At 38.9% G+C, this 8,950-nt stretch overlaps 1 protein-coding gene across 1 annotated transcript in view; it reads left to right on the top strand.

Annotated features, from left to right (window-relative positions):
- Nucleotides 1–8,950, top strand: part of Cenpp (centromere protein P) — a 235,634-nt gene that overhangs the window by 128,866 nt on the left and 97,818 nt on the right. The gene's annotated exons all lie outside the window — the stretch shown is intronic.

Here is an 8,950-nt window from a genome sequence, read left to right as displayed (position 1 = left end):
CACTTTCCGGAGAAATGGCACTCATTGTTTGAAGCGATACAACTACAGTCATGGAGAGACTACTTATGCCTCACATGTGCATATGTTCATATTCCCTTCACTTAAACAAAATAGTCATCCTTGGACCTTGAGTCTGACCATCACAGCTAGCTCAACAGTCCCACACCACCAGTCCTCAGCATAGCTCAGGTGGTACTCGGAGCTCCCAGCACCTGAGGAAATGGCAGCCATCTTGTTTGAGTCAGAATGCTCATATTCTCATTTATTCAGTTATCTTTTAGTTGTGAATATATCTGTTAACTTGATGAATTGGGAACATCATGAAAGTTTGAACTGAATTGTATTAATTCTTGTGCCCAGGGCATCCAGCGTCTGCCTGGATTCCATCAGAACACAGTCATGAACAGGAAGCTCTTGGGTAAAATTCAGTTTGTCCTGCATAATGTTTTGTTTTTAAACTTTTTATTGAAGTATATATACAATGAGATAAACATATCATAATGGTACATTTCAGTTCATTCTCACAAACTGATCCATCCTGATCAAGTGATCCCAGCATTTCTTCAATTCATCTTCATGCTCATCCTCCTCAAGGAACCCTGTTGCCAGGCATAGTGACATCTGCCTCTGATCCCAGTGGCTTAAGGGGGCTGAGGCAGGAGGATTGCAAATTCAAGACCAGCCTTGGCAATTTGGTGAAACCCTGTCTCAAAAATAAAAAAAGGGGCTGGGGTTGGGGATCAGTGGTAGAACACTCACCTAGCACATGTGAGGCCCTGGGTTCAATCCTCAGCACCACATAAAAATAAATAAAATAAAGGTATTGTCCAACTACAACTACAAAAAACATTTAAAAAAGAATAAAAATTAAAAAGGGCTGGGGGTGTAACTCGGAGATGAAGTGCCTCGGGTTCAATCTCTAGTTCCACCAAAAAAAAAAAAAAAAAAAAAAAAGCTCCTGGCTAACTTCAGCACCATAGGTTCTTTCCTGAACTTTACGTAAATGGAATCACAGACCCATACTCTGTGTTCTTGCATTTTTCATTCATTTTGAGAGCCTTCCATGTCACTATGGTTAGAAGTCATTAATTTATTTTCATTACTGCATAGTATTTTATCCCAGGAATATGCCACAAGTTATTCATATATTCTACTGAGCTAATTACCTATTAAAGAACTGCTATGAACACTCTTAATCTATCATTTGCGGATCATGTGTGTATTTTTATTAGGTGGGAATTGCTATACTTAAAGATTATAAGATTTCAACTTCTCTGGAGAAATCAAGTTTTGCCAATATGTGGTTCCTATTTTTATATAGTAACAGTTGTCTGGGGCTCAGACTCCTCTGCTCAGGGGACATATATTTTTACTTCTTTGCACACACTATGTCCACATCACCACCCAAGTTCCCTCCCCTCACTCTTGAGAGATGGAGGCAGTTCCTGTAACATGTTTCTACAGGTGTATTAGGGCTGCTTTCTCTTCTTCTCACCATGAGCCTTAAGCTAGTCTTCCTCTGCTGTCTTGCTTTGATCTCAGATTAGAGGTTGGGGGGAAGAAATAGGCCTTGGAGTCTGGTGCTGGCAGGGGCTGGTATGCTTGGCTTATTCCTCTGTTCATTCTGCAGATGGTGTGGTAGCCGGTGTGGTAGCTGTGTTGCCCAGGGTGCAGCCTTCCCTGTCATGGGGCTGTGCTGTGGAAAGCCATACTTCCCCTTTGCCAGATGTGGCGTAGCAGACAAGAACTTAGGAGAAGCTGTTCCTGCCACCTTTTCCCAGGTCATTATTCCAAACACAGCAGTGTACCTCCTCTTCCCTAAGCATTGTGAGAGGAAGATCTCCTGTCTTTGGCTCCTCAGGAGGTCCTATGGAGGGGACCGCTTTTCTATACATTTGATATTTTTTCCTCATATGGCTTTGGCCTAAATATTGAAGAACTAATTGTATGGCAATATTTTTAATTAGTACACAGTATTTTGATTATAGGTGCTGTGCATGACAGAAAACAAAAACCAAAGTCTTGAGTAATCTGCGTATTATATTGCAAACAAGAAGATAAATTGGAAAAGTAATAGCCCCTATACTGACACTTTATGAACAGAAATATTGATTGCCCTAAAAGGAACTTAAATGCAAATTTATTTTTTGACCCTATATATTGCAACATGGTGAAGATAAAAATAAATTAATGCCAAGGTCACATATGATTTCTGAAACCCTGTCCACCCCTTCTCTGGTCTAGACATGAACAGGAGTGTTCACAATCCAAATACAAATCACAACAGGGAAGGACCTTAGAAATTGTGTCATGCAAATAAAAAATTTAATGGTAGGGCTGGGGTTGTGGCTCAGTGGTAGAGTGCTCGCCTAAAATGCTTGATGGACTGAGTTCGATCCTCAGCACCACATAAATGTAAAATAAAGATGTTGTATCCACTTAAAACTAAAAAATAAATATTAAAAAAAATTAATTGATGAGGCAGGTACTCTAGGAGCTGTGTGATAGAGGTGAACTGTGAATGCACACAATGCCTACCAGCCATTTGTGTTTTCTGATGTTTATTAGCCAGTATGTTGTGTGCCCTCACCTTCTCATGGAATTGGAATGGTTTGCATAATGTTTTCTTGTAGTAGTAGCTGCTGCAAGGAAGACCATCCATTCATCCATTCATCCAACAAATGGTTTGAGTATGGTGAAGGAACTTGCATACATCCTAATACTTCAGTACTTCAGTAGGAATAACCTCAGAACAAGGACATTTTTTTCCACAACCGTTTTCATAGAGTAGGATGAAAGTTTGAGGAAACTCACTGTTGGATGAAGGCTGCAAGGAGGTGTTAACATAGAAATGCCACTTTAAAAATGTTTGTGTAAATTTGCATAGCATAGGGTTTTGCACAAAAAAAACTTCTGTAAAGAAATGGATGGTTAAGATTTCATGGGTTATTTTCATATTCAAGTGTCCCTCGTGGTATACTAGGCACTTGGGTTTATAATAAATTTACTTTATCCTGTAGATCATGAAGCATAGGAAATATTCAGCCTGAAGCTGTGTTTGGAGCATATGACATTTTTAAAAGCCAGGGAATTTTATTAATTAATAATTTTATTAATAATTAATAATTTTATTAATTTTTGATTATAGGTGTCCAAATGTATAGCATATCTTGAAAAATGCTGACAGAACAAGCTCTGAAATCCCGTATGACAGTAGTTCTCTGAGCATGTAGGAAGCATCTCCCTGGTTCTCTGCTTCCCTGAGCTTTCACGTACTCAAGTCTGCAATGTGAAAGGGTGGAGCTCTCTCTTGTCATCTTACTTGAGGTGTCCAGTTATAAAAATCAATTATTGCCACAAAGTGTCATTTAGTGAGAATTTATTTGAGTTTATAAATGACAAAGGACTTCCACATTTTAATTTATTATATTATATGGATGTCAGATATTTTTAAAGAATGTCTCAGAAGTCAGTTTGCTTTGAGGAATTGGTATAAGTAATGGTTTAAATAAACTTTCCCGTCTTTGAACTGAGAGTACCTGAGAGTAGTAACCATATCTAGCTTCCAGATCTGTGTTTCTAAATACTCCTCCCCACTGGATGGAATTAGGGATCCTTAGAGAAATGGCCAATAACAGGTCTATAAACCTTGATTACATCTTGAACCTCATTCATGATAGCATAGAACATTATTGGGACAAGTGAGATCTGAGCAGGTATTATATGCTAGATAATATTGAATCAGTGTAAAATTTCTTGGATTTGATAATTTGAGAGAATTAATAATTTTCTCATGGTTGTTTGAGAAAAATATCCTTATTCTTAGGTGATTCATATTGACATATTGGAATGAAGTATTAAGATTTCTGCAATATACATTCAAATGGTCTAGACTTGTCACCTGGTGATGGACGGGTGGATGAACAGGTATAGTTATGCATACAAGTATACAAGTGGGTGGATGGATAGGTATGATTTAGATACAAGTATGTAAAAGGATAGATAGGTGAACAAATGTATACAGAAGGAAAAAAAGATTAAATGAATTGACGGTATTATCGATGAATATAGGTGAAGGGTATTTAGATGCTCATTATATTCTTTAAACTTTTCTGTAGCCTTGAAAATATTACTGAACAAGTAGAATAAATGCTTAAAAAATAGAGAAAATAAGGCACTTTGCCTTAATTTTAATCCTTTGGTTTATCCTTACTCTGGTAAAATATTATTTTAATTTATGTGTGTGTGTGTGTGTGTGTGTTGCTGGGGATTGAACCCAGGGCCTTGTGCATGCAAGGCAAGCATTCTACCAACTGAGCTATATACCCCGCCCACTCTGGTAAAATATTATAAAGTTTATTTTAAGTTAATTAAGGTATTAACTAGACAGGGATTCTTATGTTGGGTACAGGAATCCCTAGAGGATTTATGGAAAGATTTTATAAATCTTTTGGTACATGCAGAGTGTTTTCATGTGTATATTTTTTTGCAGAGAGAGTCCATCATAGCTTTCATCATAGTCTCAAAAGGGCCCCATCCTTCAAATAGTTAAGAACTACTGCCCTAGAATAGACTTACAATTTATAATGCATTCTTTATTCTGAGTTTCACAATATTGGTTGAATTAGCCCTGAAACGGTTCCCATATAAATTTTGGTGATTGTGAATGTGATTCCAAGTTTATGCAAAATAAATCTTAAGCAGAACCCATCTTACAAAATGATTTGCTTATATCAGCTGATAGTTTAATGTAAGTTTATTTGACCACAGAGATTCTGTTACTTAGAAACAAACCAGGACATTTTAATAACATGATGTATTCCTTTTCTTTTCCAAACTAATACAGCATTTAGTGTAGTCACGAGTTATTTTTAATACAATTCTGCTTTCCCTGGTGTGGAATTCACATTCTTCACATTTTATGCAAAGGAAAAAGTAACTAAGTTTTAACTATCAGTTTTCATGTAGAAAAGGAAATGTAACTTCGTAGAAGAAATAGTTGTGCTTTTGTTAAGTTAGAAACATTCACTCCTTTGCAAATAATAGCATGTGATGGACTGAATTCTGGCAGAGATTTTAAGTCCCTTATGTTTCTGTCCAAGTCAAAGCAAAGACATGTAACATGTGAAATCCTAATTTGAGATATGAAGAATCATAACTTGTATAATGCACGACTGCAATTTGTAGTGGATTTTCCTTTCTCTGAAAATCTTTTACAAGTGCCTCTGGTTCTACTGGATGAGATTTAATTGGAGTGGATGGTCAGAGGGCCAGCAGTGAAACGGGAAAAGGAACAAACTTGCCAGGAACCCCCTGCCCAAAGTCTGCTGCACAAACTTTGGGTTTATCAGTGCAGACTTGTGATGGAGGCTAGCAAGAGACACTTGGAGATTCACTCAGGTTATTTCTCAATAAGCTTGTCCTGTAGGAATCCACCTACAGGACAAGCTTATTGATCAAATATTTTTCTTGTTTGACTAGCTATTTGAAATACTATATAGTTTTTCTCCTTTTGGGATGTTATGGATAACCACCATGAATTATACTCACAGGTCAAACTTAATTTTCTTTGCTATGGCCAGGAATTTTTTTAAACCTATGATGAGAAATAGTTTAGATTCTGAATTCCAGCCTTCTTACCCACTGGGCTCTCTCAGCCTAGACATCCTGCTCAGGGATGTTTGACACTGGAGTTTGCTCTGTGCTGTGCCACGGACATGAGCATACTGTGACCCAGTAGGAAGGTGGTCATAAATGAATCTTGTAAATCTGGGGCCTTCTTCTCAGGAGAGCGGTAGTTTATTTAGCTGCTGGCATGGCCACAGGTTCCCTGTTGGAACATGCCCAGCTGTGAAGCCTGAGGTGTTTATGTTCTGACCTTGTACACAGCAGTATGCTGAGAACTCTGCTAGTGTCCTAGGCTCCCTCCTTCATCTACTGTTTCACATGGATCTAAGAAACCATAATTTTAAGTAACATCAGTCTAGGTGTGGTGGCGCATGGCTGCAGTCCCAGATACTTGGGAGGCTGAGGTGGGAAGGATCACTTGAGCCCAGGAGTTTTGAGACCAGTCTGGGCAACATAGCTAGACCCTGTCTCAAAAATAAATAAATAAGTAAATAATGCTAAGAGGCCTGACAGCCTTGAACAAGTCACAGAACTCCCAGGGTGCCATTTTCCTGAGATCTGTCAATACAGGCCATAACATTCATTTATATTTAATGTCTGCCTTTTGCCCAGCACTTTTTCAGGAAATCATCTCATTAATTATCCCATCAGCTGTGAGATACTGATGTTTTCCCAATTCTGTGAACATGGACACTGATACCCAGACTAAGCCACTTGGCCAGGTCCATGGCTAATACTAATCCCAGTTCAGAACAGTAATACTTGTTTTTGCTTTTGTTTAACTAAAAGAGATGAATCTCTACACTTTACAGTCATCTAGAGTTTAAGGGCCCCCAATGGTCATCTGGTATTAGGTTAGAGCTGGACAGAAACTTCTGGGGTTGGTATTTGTAATATTTTTTAATTTTAGGTAGATCAAGGATCTTGGTTCAGTCATCTGTGAGTTTGTAAATACTTCTATGAGGAAAGTTTCTTCTCTTTCTCTAATTAAGAGAGAGAGATGGAATTGATATCTTATAGGTTTTATCCCACTCTTGAGGTTTCACTTAAACAGCAGAATTTGAGTATTCTATTATGTCAGCGTCTCGGGAACATAGTAATTCATGGTATGTTTAAATGATGGCTTTGGAAGGACATAGTCAATGTTGCTATTATGCACAACAGCCAGATCGATTACTAAGTATTACCAGTTGTCGAAGCATGAGTTAATTGTTCAAAAACTATAATCTGTCTGGGCGTGGTGTCACACGCCTGTAATCTCAGAGACATAGTAGACTGAGGCAAGAGGATTGCAAGTTTGAGGCCAACATTAGCAACTTAGTGAGACCCTCAGCAACTTAGCAAGACCCTGTCTTAAAAAATAAAAAGGACTGGGCATGTGGATCAGTGTAAAGTACCTCTGGGTTCATCCCCAGAATACAAAAAAGTACACTCTGCTTTCTCATGTCCATTTCAAGAAATATGAATAGGAGAAATTATTCATAATTAATTTTATGGCCCTGTATAAATATTTTTCAATTTAGTTTCTCATTTTTCCTTTGAAAATCCTGAAGGTTTGCAAATTTATTTCTGTTTTGTTTAGGATTACTGTTAATATCAACTTTGGACAACTCATGAGTTGATCCAGTTTACCCTGGGGAACAGGGAGATGGAACTCTTGACCCAACAGCCATTTTAGCAAAGAATACAAGGGTCCAAGAAATCACTTTTCTCTTTTCTCCTAAGTTTTATGATCTTTTTGGAGAAGCAGCTACTTTACAACACCCACATATACAAAGAAATAATCAATATCTAACTAGTACTACTAGGTAATCAATACAGACCTAATTAATATGCACAGATCTGTCCCAGGTGGTGGAGCACTGAGGACTGATGGGCAAGTGCTTGTGGAAACTTTCTGAGGAGCTGGACTTTAGGCACAACTCTTCCATTGTCCAGTAGGAAGGGAGCCTGGTAGGGAATCTGGGAGATCAGAGGCTTAAATCATGAAGACTGCCGTGAAGTTTGCTTCCCCCCACCCCAAATGAGTGTCACCTGCCCTTTTGTTCCCAGACCCCTCCAGGCATGTGTCCTAACCTGGCTTTGGGCTACATCCTGTGCCTTCCTGTCATTACCATCCTCCCCATCCTCTGGTGTAAACCCCACCATGACGCTCCAGCTTCAGTCGCTGTTTTCTTACAAATGGCTCTTTTTCACAATTTCCCAACAGTAGCATAAGACTTGGTTCAGCTGTCCTCTCTGGTAACTTCTCTGTGTGTCCCCTTATTTGTTCAGACAGCTACTTGTTTGAATTCCTTTTGGAGTCCTTCTTGCATCTGTGCTGTGTAGGTTCCCACTCACTCTGTTTCTGGCTTTTTTTTTTTTTTTTTTTTTTCTTTTTGTATTGGGGACAGAACTCTGGGGCACTTTACACTGAGCTATTTTGAGACAGGGTCTCACTAAGTTGCTGAAACTGACCTTCAACCTGTGATTCCTCTGCCTCAGCCTCCCAAGTTGCTGTGTGTTCTGGATTTTTGCCGTGATTGGTTATCTTTTTCCCTTTCTTACACGGCTGCTTTCATAGGAGCCTTCCCCCTTCAGGGTGTTTTGGTGGCATGCTACACTTCTGCCTGGACTTGGTAGACCTCCCCTTGCTACTCATTCCTGCTGCAGTGAGGACAGCTTCCTGTTGATCAGTGAGCCCAGATCTAAGACATGCTTGAGTTATGCTCCTTCATCCCCTGCCCTCTATTGATACATCTCCTGTCTCCAGACCCAGCTCAGACCTGTTGAACTTTTCTTCTCTGAACTGCATGTGTATATTGTAGGAGTTAGTGTTAATTATATACCATGTTATATCACAGGCATCCTTTCTTATCCCTAAGTTTCTCAATTTAGTGAAAACATTTTTGCCTATAGCACTGTGCTTACAGAGTGTGCTGCCAGTAAATTTTTTTTTCTTTAGCCATGTTCTTAAATTTTGTGGCTTAAATTTTCATATACTTACCAAATCTAAAGTAATCTTAAAACAAGTATTGTCATATTTATTAACACTGCAAATGGATTCAAAGGTTTACAGAACATATTATTAAAAAGTTACTGGAGTGGAGCCCAGGATATAGCTCAGTGGTACAGTGCTTGCCTGGCATACACAAGGCCCTGGGTTTGATCCCAGCACTGGGGGTTGGAGGGAGTTACTGGAATAACTATGTGTGAATGGGCATAATTTTGCTGCCCTGATAATAGGTGGAGGTACCCATGCTGTGCTCATGCGATTTTTCAGTTCTATAATATTGTGGGCATTTTCCCCCAACTTAATAAAAGCACTGATCTTAACTAGTAA

Source organism: Marmota monax, unplaced genomic scaffold (genome assembly GCF_021218885.2).
Source record: "Marmota monax isolate L192 unplaced genomic scaffold, Marmota_monax_Labrador192_F-V1.1 WCK01_AAM20220418_F8-fsc00231, whole genome shotgun sequence".
Taxonomy (NCBI): Eukaryota; Metazoa; Chordata; class Mammalia; order Rodentia; family Sciuridae; genus Marmota; species Marmota monax.
Note: the sequence above shows the minus strand (reverse complement) of the source record. Positions and strands in the feature narration are given on the sequence as shown.